Source organism: Oncorhynchus mykiss, chromosome 4 (genome assembly GCF_057628025.1).
Source record: "Oncorhynchus mykiss isolate SJ-2025 chromosome 4, ASM5762802v1, whole genome shotgun sequence".
NCBI classification, from domain to species: Eukaryota; Metazoa; Chordata; class Actinopteri; order Salmoniformes; family Salmonidae; genus Oncorhynchus; species Oncorhynchus mykiss.
The window spans coordinates 36,099,657-36,108,535 of NC_143025.1; the positions used below are offsets into that span (position 1 = coordinate 36,099,657).

At 38.9% G+C, this 8,879-nt stretch overlaps 1 long non-coding RNA gene across 1 annotated transcript; it reads left to right on the top strand.

Moving 5' to 3' along the window:
* The first annotated feature begins 229 nt into the window (after positions 1 to 229).
* LOC149984002 (uncharacterized) lies at positions 230 to 8,306 on the top strand. Its single transcript, XR_016495235.1, has 2 exons — positions 230 to 305; positions 7,513 to 8,306. It is a non-coding gene; the product is annotated as an uncharacterized LOC149984002 (long non-coding RNA).
* The last annotated feature ends 573 nt before the right edge of the window (positions 8,307 to 8,879 follow it).

Sequence of the window (8,879 nt, forward strand, 5' to 3'; positions counted from 1 at the left end):
GCATAAATCAGAATTCAGATTAGTGTCATATAAAGCTGTTAAATGTATATAATGTGTCTAGCTCATCACTCTCATCTCTACCTGGGGTCAGTCTCTGTGTGTAGAGCTTAAGTGTGCAGTGAGAGCCTTAAAAACAATATTTGTCTGATATTTATCACGGCTCCTCCTCTGCCTGCAGGAGGAACCGCCCCTGCAATGCAGAGGAGGAGCCGTGACAAATATCAGACGTAGGAATGACCTGCGATCTGGAAAACAAACTTGCAGACATTCTCAACGACAAGACATATGAGAGACCACTCTCTCAGGTATGATAGGTCTCTATTACTACACTCTAAAAATGCTGTGTTGTTTGGTTGACCCAAATACTGGGTTGCAGGCGTTGGGTCACTTAGTATGGTTGTTTTCTTTAAAAACTGCTGGGTAGTTGGTGATGGTTATTGGTGCTGGGTTATTGAGCAGTAAAAAAGCAGTCAGATCAGAAGACTGGAGGTGTAGTTTAGTAGGGGCGTGGCTTTCAGGCAGTTATGTTTAACCACCAATGAGAGCAAATGTCATTCCTGTTCATCTGTTGTATTGTAAAGTTAACATGTGTTAAGGTTGAGCGTTGCAATTTTTTACAGATGTACTGTATATGAATTTCATTTCAACCTTTCTAGTTTAAATACCCAGCTGGTAAGTCAACCCAGCATGACATTAAAAAATACCCAACTGATGGTTAAATTAACCCATGTTTGGGTAACCCTAACAACCTCATGTTTGGTTATTCACACTAAACTGACTGGGTCAAAACAACCCATTGTGTGTTTTGTCCAATATTTAACCAGTGCTGGCATACCAAATAACCCAAATTGGGTTGTTTTTAAAACATGCATATTTTAGAGTGTACAAAGGGATAGTTCCATTATGTCATATAGCTCTATGGCTTAAAACAAGTCATACATAGGGGGGTAATATAATCAGAAAGTTAATACACCATTGCATGATACTCTCTTACCTAATTTAAATAAGTATCACCTTGTAACCAACATCAGAGAAGGTGTGTTTGCCCAGGGGAGTGGCATATATAGCTAGATAGCTACTCTACTGGTGCCAACATTTGACTGTAGGGTGTCAATAAATATATGTAATTAAAAGTTTACACTATTCATCGATGGCAAAGATACTTTGTCACCCCTTTCATCTGTGTTTGGTTTTAGCTAGTTACTGGCTCGCTCGGTCTTCAGCCAGCACAGAACAAAAGGGGGGGAGAAGGTTTGTTCAAAACTGGCGCAGTTGTCATGTGAAAACATTAATCACTGCTGCTGTGAATTGCATCACAAGAGACATGCCAAATGGGAGATGTATGAAACAATTGACAGCGTTGATGCAATTTCAATGCTGTTTGAGTTGCTTTATGTGTCACCAGATTTTGATGAGATGATTTTACTGCTCACTGCATCCATGTTTTTTTGACATAGGTGTCCCAAAGACCTGTCAGACAAGGCAAGCTCATGAATATAAGCTCCCTGCCCACTCAGCCTGTCTTTTCAAACTTCCTGGTAGTTAGCCATAAGATTTTTTTTTTAATATTCCTATCTGCAAAAAATATTCTGGGTGATATTTTAGTCTCTCAAAAGGCTCTTTTACATAGGAATCAGAATGTCTGTTGGGGACCTTGAATTCTCTGAGGTGAGAGCAGTCAGAAGAGGATACAGTGGCACCTAGTGGTTATGCTGGGTTATACACTCATGAGAGAAAAAAGCATAAAGCAGGGAAGATATTCGAGTGACTGTATTCCTGCCTGCATTCTCCTCCAGTTGCAAACACACAGCCACGATGAGATTACATTTAGTTGTATGGAGGTTGAAAAGATGATCACCACATACAAACAACAATATCTGAAAACTACAGACAATTGGGGAATTGGAACAGATTTATGTTCCCACCACAATTTCACCTCCTATAAAATCCCTATTGAATCCTGAGGACCTAATAAATGTGCCTGTGACTATGTCTAGTCATGTTATTAGAAGTGCAGCAGTACTAATGATTGCTGCAGCAGCAATAATATCGGTGATCTTACATTGTGTACAGACACATTTTTAGAATTGTTGAATCAACTAAGCGGCACACTTTAGAACAGCCAACATGTCTATTTTCTCCATTTACATTTGAAATTAATGAATAAATTAAGTCTATGGAGAAATATGCTGAGAAGCAGAGCATAGTCCCCAAACGAATCAGGCTCTACCCAACAACTGAGAGCATTGCAAGTTTATGATTAGTTTATGATTAATGTTTATTCCCTCCCTCCATTCTTCCTTCCCCCTTCGTTTCTAAATTTAACAAAAAAAACGTTCTTTATACAACCAAAAAGTATTTTACCTCTTGCTTTATATATGAAACCCCTAAAAGTTCTATATAGAACCCTCTTATTGGGTTATTTTTTCAGAACCCTAGAGGTTCTTCTTCACTGAACCAAAATGGTTCCATATACAGTGCCTTCGGAAAGTATTCAGACCCCTTGACTTTTTCCACATTTTGTTACTTTACAGCATTATTATAAAATGGATTAAATGTATAAAAGAAATCTCAATCTACACACAATCTACACACAATACCCCATAATGGCAAAGCAAAAACAGGTTTGTAGAAGGTTTAGCAAACGTATACAAAACATTACCTTATTTACTCAAACCCTTTGCTATGAGACTCGAAATTGAGCTCAGGTGCATCCTATTTCCATTGATCAATTGTTTATACAACTTGATTGAAGTCCACCTCTAGTAAATTCAGTTGATCGGACATGATTTGGAAAGGCAGAACTGTCTATATGAGGTCTCACAGTTGACAGTGCATGTCAGAGCAAAAACCAAGCCATGAGGTCAAAGGAATTGCTCCGATACATGATTGTGTCAAGGCAAAGATCTGGGGAAGGGTACCAAAACATTTTATTCAGCATTGAAGGTCCCCAAGAACACAGTGGCCTCCATCATTTTTAAATGGAAGAAGTTTGGAACCAACAAAACTCTTCCTAGACCTGGCCAAACTGAACAATTGGGGTAGAAGGGCCTCGGTCAGGGAGGTGACCAAGAACTCGATGGTCACTCTGACAGAGCTCTAGAGTTCCTCTATTGAGATGGAAGAACTTTCCAGAAGGACAGCCATCTCTGCAGCACTCCACCAATCAGGCCTTTATGGTAGAGTGGCCAGACGGAAGCCACTCTTCAGTAAAAGGCACATGACAACCTGCTTGGAGTTTGCTAAAAGGCAAACAGAGTGGCGCAGCAGTCTAAGGCACTGCACTTCAGTGCTAGAGGCGTCACCATAGACCCAGGTTCAATTCCAGGCTGTATCACAACCAGCTGTGATTGGGAGTCACATAGGGCGGTGCACAATTGGCCAAGTGTTGTACAGTAATGGCCGGGGTAGTCCGTCATTGTAAATAAGAATTTGCTCTTAAATTACTTTCCTGGTTAAATAAAGGTTAAATAAAAAATTATAAGTAATGAATAAAAACTAAAGACTCTAAAACCATGAGAAACAAGTTTATCTGGTCTGATGAAACCAATATTGAACTCTTTGGCCTGAATGCCAAGTGTCAAGTCTGGAAGAAACCTGACACCATCCCTATGGTGAAGCATAGGGGTAGCAGCATCATGCTGTGGGGATGTTTTTCAGCGGCAGGGACTGAGAGAAGAGGGAAATATGAACTGAGCAAAGTACAGAGATCCTTGATGAAAACCTGCGCCAGAGCTCTCAGGACCTCAGACTGTGGCGAAGGTTCCCATTCCAACAGGACAATGAACCTAAGCACACAGCTAAAACAACGCAAGAGTGGCTTCGGGACAAGTCTCTGAGTGAGTGGCCTAGCCAGAGCCCAGACTTGAACCCGATCTAACATCTTTGGAGAGACCAGAAAATAGCTGTGCAGCAAAGCTCCTGATCCAACCTGACAGAGCTTGAGAGGTTTTGCAGAGAAGAATTGGAGAAACTCCCCAAATGCAGGTGTGCCAAACTTGTAGCGTCTGAGCTCAATTTCGAGTCTCATAGCGAAGGGTCTGAATACTTATGTAAATAAGGTATTTCATTTTTTTATTGTAACAAATGTTCTCACTTTTTTAAAATCTGTTTTCGGGTTTGTCATTATGGGGTGTTGTGTGTAGATTTCTGAGATTTTTTCTCTCTAATTTAAACCATTTTAGAATAAGGGCTGTAACATAACAAAACGTGGAAAAGGTGAAGGAGTCTGAATACTTTCCGAAGGCATTGTTGTTTCCTGATATTTGTTATATCTCTCAGATATAGGACAGACACTTCTGAACAAACTTAATTTAAAAAAACATTTTGGTGGGACTATCTGTTTATCCATGTATGAAGCTGTTATTCAATGTGTTTTTATGGGCTAATAGTAGTAAGGCCAAATTCAATGTTTAATCAATTGTTTGTATATGCTACCTTAAAGGATCCTAAAATTCAAAACCAAATAGCTAAATTATCCTTGATATGACCATCTTGGTATGAACAAGAGGTTAAATCAATTCCATATGTTAGCTTAGAAGACAAGCACAGGTCTGCATAGAGAGACTGTGGTTAAACTATTTGCGTGTTAGTTCCAAATATCTCTAACGGTCGCCCCCAGCGTGAGTTTATTTATGAGCCTGTTTTCAAAACGCTCTTACTGTTCCAAAATGTGATTGTTACGCAACAGGACAGTTAACCCTGCCCTCAAACCAAGACACGCTACCTGCTAATTATCTGTAAGCTATTTTTTACAAGTTTTATTTGCTAACAACAGTTTCAATTGAGGGGTGTTCCAACTCCTCATTAATTCACATATAAGTAGTCCAATTTAAGTTTGAGGCTTGACTGAGCTGAACAAACTTCTTTCTTTAACATTAGCCCAAGCACTTCCACAGTGTTTCCACAGTGTTTCATTGTTCTTTTCCTTATAAATAGTAACTTTGGACATTTGTGCGTTCCTATCAAAGTAAGTGCCTTATTTTATGTGTATCGTGTTGTCATTTCTACTGTAGCCTACCGTATGTATGTATGTATGTATGTATGTATGTATTTATGGAGTTTAAATGTATTTTCAGTTTTATTCACATGTTTTCAAGTACTGGTGACAAATCATACATTCTGATTCTTGCATAGATTGTAATGGACATATATGATGTTTGTAAAATACTTTTTGAAGGATGTACTGATTATGATGAGCTAATGCTAAGCTATGTGCCAGTTGTGTGTGGCGCCATGTTTGTTGACATCATACAATGTATTCTCGGTGTCACGTAAACATCTGTCAGACCAAAGATGTTACAGAAAAATGAGGTGAAGGGATAGTTCACACATCTTTCGAGTACATTTCCGGACGTGAACGAAACAAAGTGAATGATGGTAGACAACAAACCCCATTCAACATGCATATTGCAAACAGACCAAACTCATCTTGTCTCCTCTTCTTATCTTTGGTTGACTCAAAAAACAAACCTTGGAGGCTCACAGAGCTACATTTTTAGAAAGTATTTTACTAAATTATTTTCAATCAATGGTGAGCTTACCCGTGATGTGATAAATTGTAAATAATAATTGCTATTAGCTAATTGATATTATGGTCTCTGTCAGCCGAGAGAGAGCTAAATATGACCGCTTGTGTTACATCAATCTTTCCTCAGTTAGCGCTAGGACGAATGTAGCCTACATTTTATGGTTCAGATGATTGTGTTATGCTGTTGCCAGTAATTTACTGTAATTCAGTACCACCCAACAGAATACAGTACCATACTGTATTTTTGCAATGTAAAAACCTTTTCCTGAAAAACGACAGTAATTTACTGTAATTCAGTATCACTCCTGCTGAATACAGTACAATTAATTTTGGAGCACCAAAAACCTTTAGTGGGTGCATGGTATTGCTGTGGCTCATTAACTCATTTTGAGGCTTCTTGCACCAATTAGTGAGAGTGCTGCACCAATTGAAGTGACGTGGTAGTCGTTCCCTACTAAAGAGCACCATCACAAGCAGAAAAAAATAATTAACAATTAAATTCATAGATGAGTGGCAGCAAGTCTTAACTCTTAATGGTTGAGTGTTTTGTTCCCTATAGTCCCTGCTACTTCGAAGTCTTTGTTAAGGCCTCTACAAGTGAAAGTGATATAAAACACCCATACTGCACACATAAAAAGCAAAAGCCACAAGTGTTTTTCATTTGTACTATCAGTGCGTAGTTGGTGCTTTGTGTGCTTATTCAAATGATGGTTTGTATGTACTGTATTGACGCAAAAACACAATTGTTATAACTTCTCTCGACAACATTCCGCTGAAAAGGCAGCATGCAAAATTCTAAAATATTTTTTAGAAATATGTAACTTTCATACATTAACAAGTGCAATACACCAAATGAAAGATACACTTCTTTTTGATAAATAGCGTGCCCAATTTCAACTTCCTGCTACTCATGCCAAGAATATAGGATATGCATATTATTAGTAGTTTTGGATAGGAAACACTCTGAAGTTTCTAAAACTGTTTGAATCATGTCTGTGAGTATAACAGAACTTATGTAGCAGGCAAAACCCTGAGGACTAACCGTTCAGAATTGTTGTTTTTTTAGGTCTCTGTTCACTGAGGTCTCATTGGCAAACTTTATTTCTTAGGAACTTGTTTTCAGTTCCTACCGCTTCCAATGGATGTCACCAGTCTTTGGAATTTAGTTGAGGTTATTCATTTGTGCAATGAAGAAGTAGGGCCATCCTGGAAAAGGGTAACGCTGTTGAGAGTTGGTCAAGACTTGAAAAGTAACGTTAGTTTCCTCTCATCCTCTATTCAAAACAGATAGACCCATCTTTAATTTAATTGATTATTTACGTTTAAAAATACCTAAAGTTGTAATACAAAAGTAGTTTGAAATATTTTGGCAAAGTTTATAGGCAACTTTTGAAATATTTTGTAGTGACGTTGCGCATTTTGGAAGCTGTTTTTGTCTGGATCAAACGAGCGTCCCCTATACCATAAGAAGTTAATCTACCCATCGTGTCCGATTTCAAAAAGGCTTTACAGCGAAAGCACAACATATGATTATGTTAGGTCAGAGCCTAGTCACAAAAACCCACACAGCCATTTTCCAGCCAAAGAGGAGTCACAAAAAGCAAAAATAGAGAAAAAATTAATCACTAACCTTTGATGATCTTCATCAGATGACACTCCTAGGACATCATGTTACACAATACATGTATGTTTTGTTCGATAAAGTGCATATTTATATCAAAAAATCTCAGTTTACATTGGCACGTTACGTTCAGTAATGTTTTGCTTCCAAAATATCCAGTGATTTTGCAGAGAGCCACATCAATTTACAAAAATAGTCATCATAAACTTTAATATAAGATACAAGTGTTATTCACAGAATTAGAGATATACTTTTCCTTAACAACCGCTGTGTTCTGTTATACTCACAGACATCATTCAAACAGTTTTAGAAACTTCAGAGTGTTTTCTATCCAATACTAATAATATTATGCCTATATTAGCAACTGGGACTGAGGAGCAGGCCATTTACTCTGGACACCTCTGGGCACCTTTCATCCAAGCTACTCAATACTGCCCCTGCAGCCATAAGAAGTTAAATCCCAGAACAGTTGCCCCTCTTCCACGCCCCACACCACCAACCACGCCTCCAGCACCAGCCAAGGCCGATGGACACATTCTCTACCCCCCCTCTCTCTTTCCATTTCTCTCTACCCTTACCTCCCACTATCACTCTCAGAGAACCAGCACCAGCCTAGAACCTGAAACCATCCACCACAAGAGGGCGGAGGGGGGACCAAAGATCACACTTTCACCCGGAGCGTGCAGGCCACAGGGAAGTACCACCATTGACCTCTGGGTCCAAGGCTCCCTTGTGTGTCTGCTTGCTCCTCAAGTTGTTCTTCATCCCATGTACAGACTCAGGTCCCAACCCAGCACCTGCATCCGCCCCAGTTCCCGGTTCCTGGTTCCTGATTTTTTTTCACGATCTCCAGCACCATCTCTTTCCCTCCAGTCCTGGCCCCAACACAGGTACCAACCCAGGTTTTCCTGGTCCAAGCCACAACACCAGCACCAACCCTGGACACAGCACAGACCAACCACAATTGCCAATTCCTTAATGAATAATAGACTGACTAAATGGACTGAGATTTTTGGGATAATTTTTTGATTGATTGATTGCTTTTTTGTTGTTTCGTTTGATTGAATGACCGTTTGTTTTTCCTAAATTGAATTGATGACTTATTGTTTGAATTGTTAATTATTTTGAATAAAAAAATTGGAATAACCAAATAAATTGACCTATAATATTAAGATGATTTATTATATTTTATAATAACTCCCTATTGTTTCCCACCAATGGATTTACTTGAGGATTTAGGGAACTCTTCTGGAAGGTAATTTTATTTAGTTATGCATGTCAAACATGATTGAAATGGAATTCAAGTAAAAAAAGGCTGGACGCTCAAGGCTGTCGGACAGAGGGAACAAACAGGGCTTAGACACGCCTGGTATTAATATTAGTCATTTTTCATACTTTGGCCCTTATATTTTGATCTGGTTTCCTTCAAATATCATCAAATATTATGATTGTATTTTGACTGTACTGTACATGACTTTTAACATGTTATAACTATGCAACAGAAAAGATAAAGGTCAGGGCACTGTGCATGCCAGCCAAGTTCTTTCATACCGATCTCGACAAATCACTTTTGTATGGACCTCGCTTTGTGCACAGGGGCATTGTCATGCTGAAACAGGAAAGGGCCTTCTCAAAACTGTTTCCATAAAGTTGGAAGCACAGAATTGTCTAGAAAGTCCTTGTGTGCTGTAGTGTTAATATTTCCCTTCACTTGAAGTAAGCAGCCTA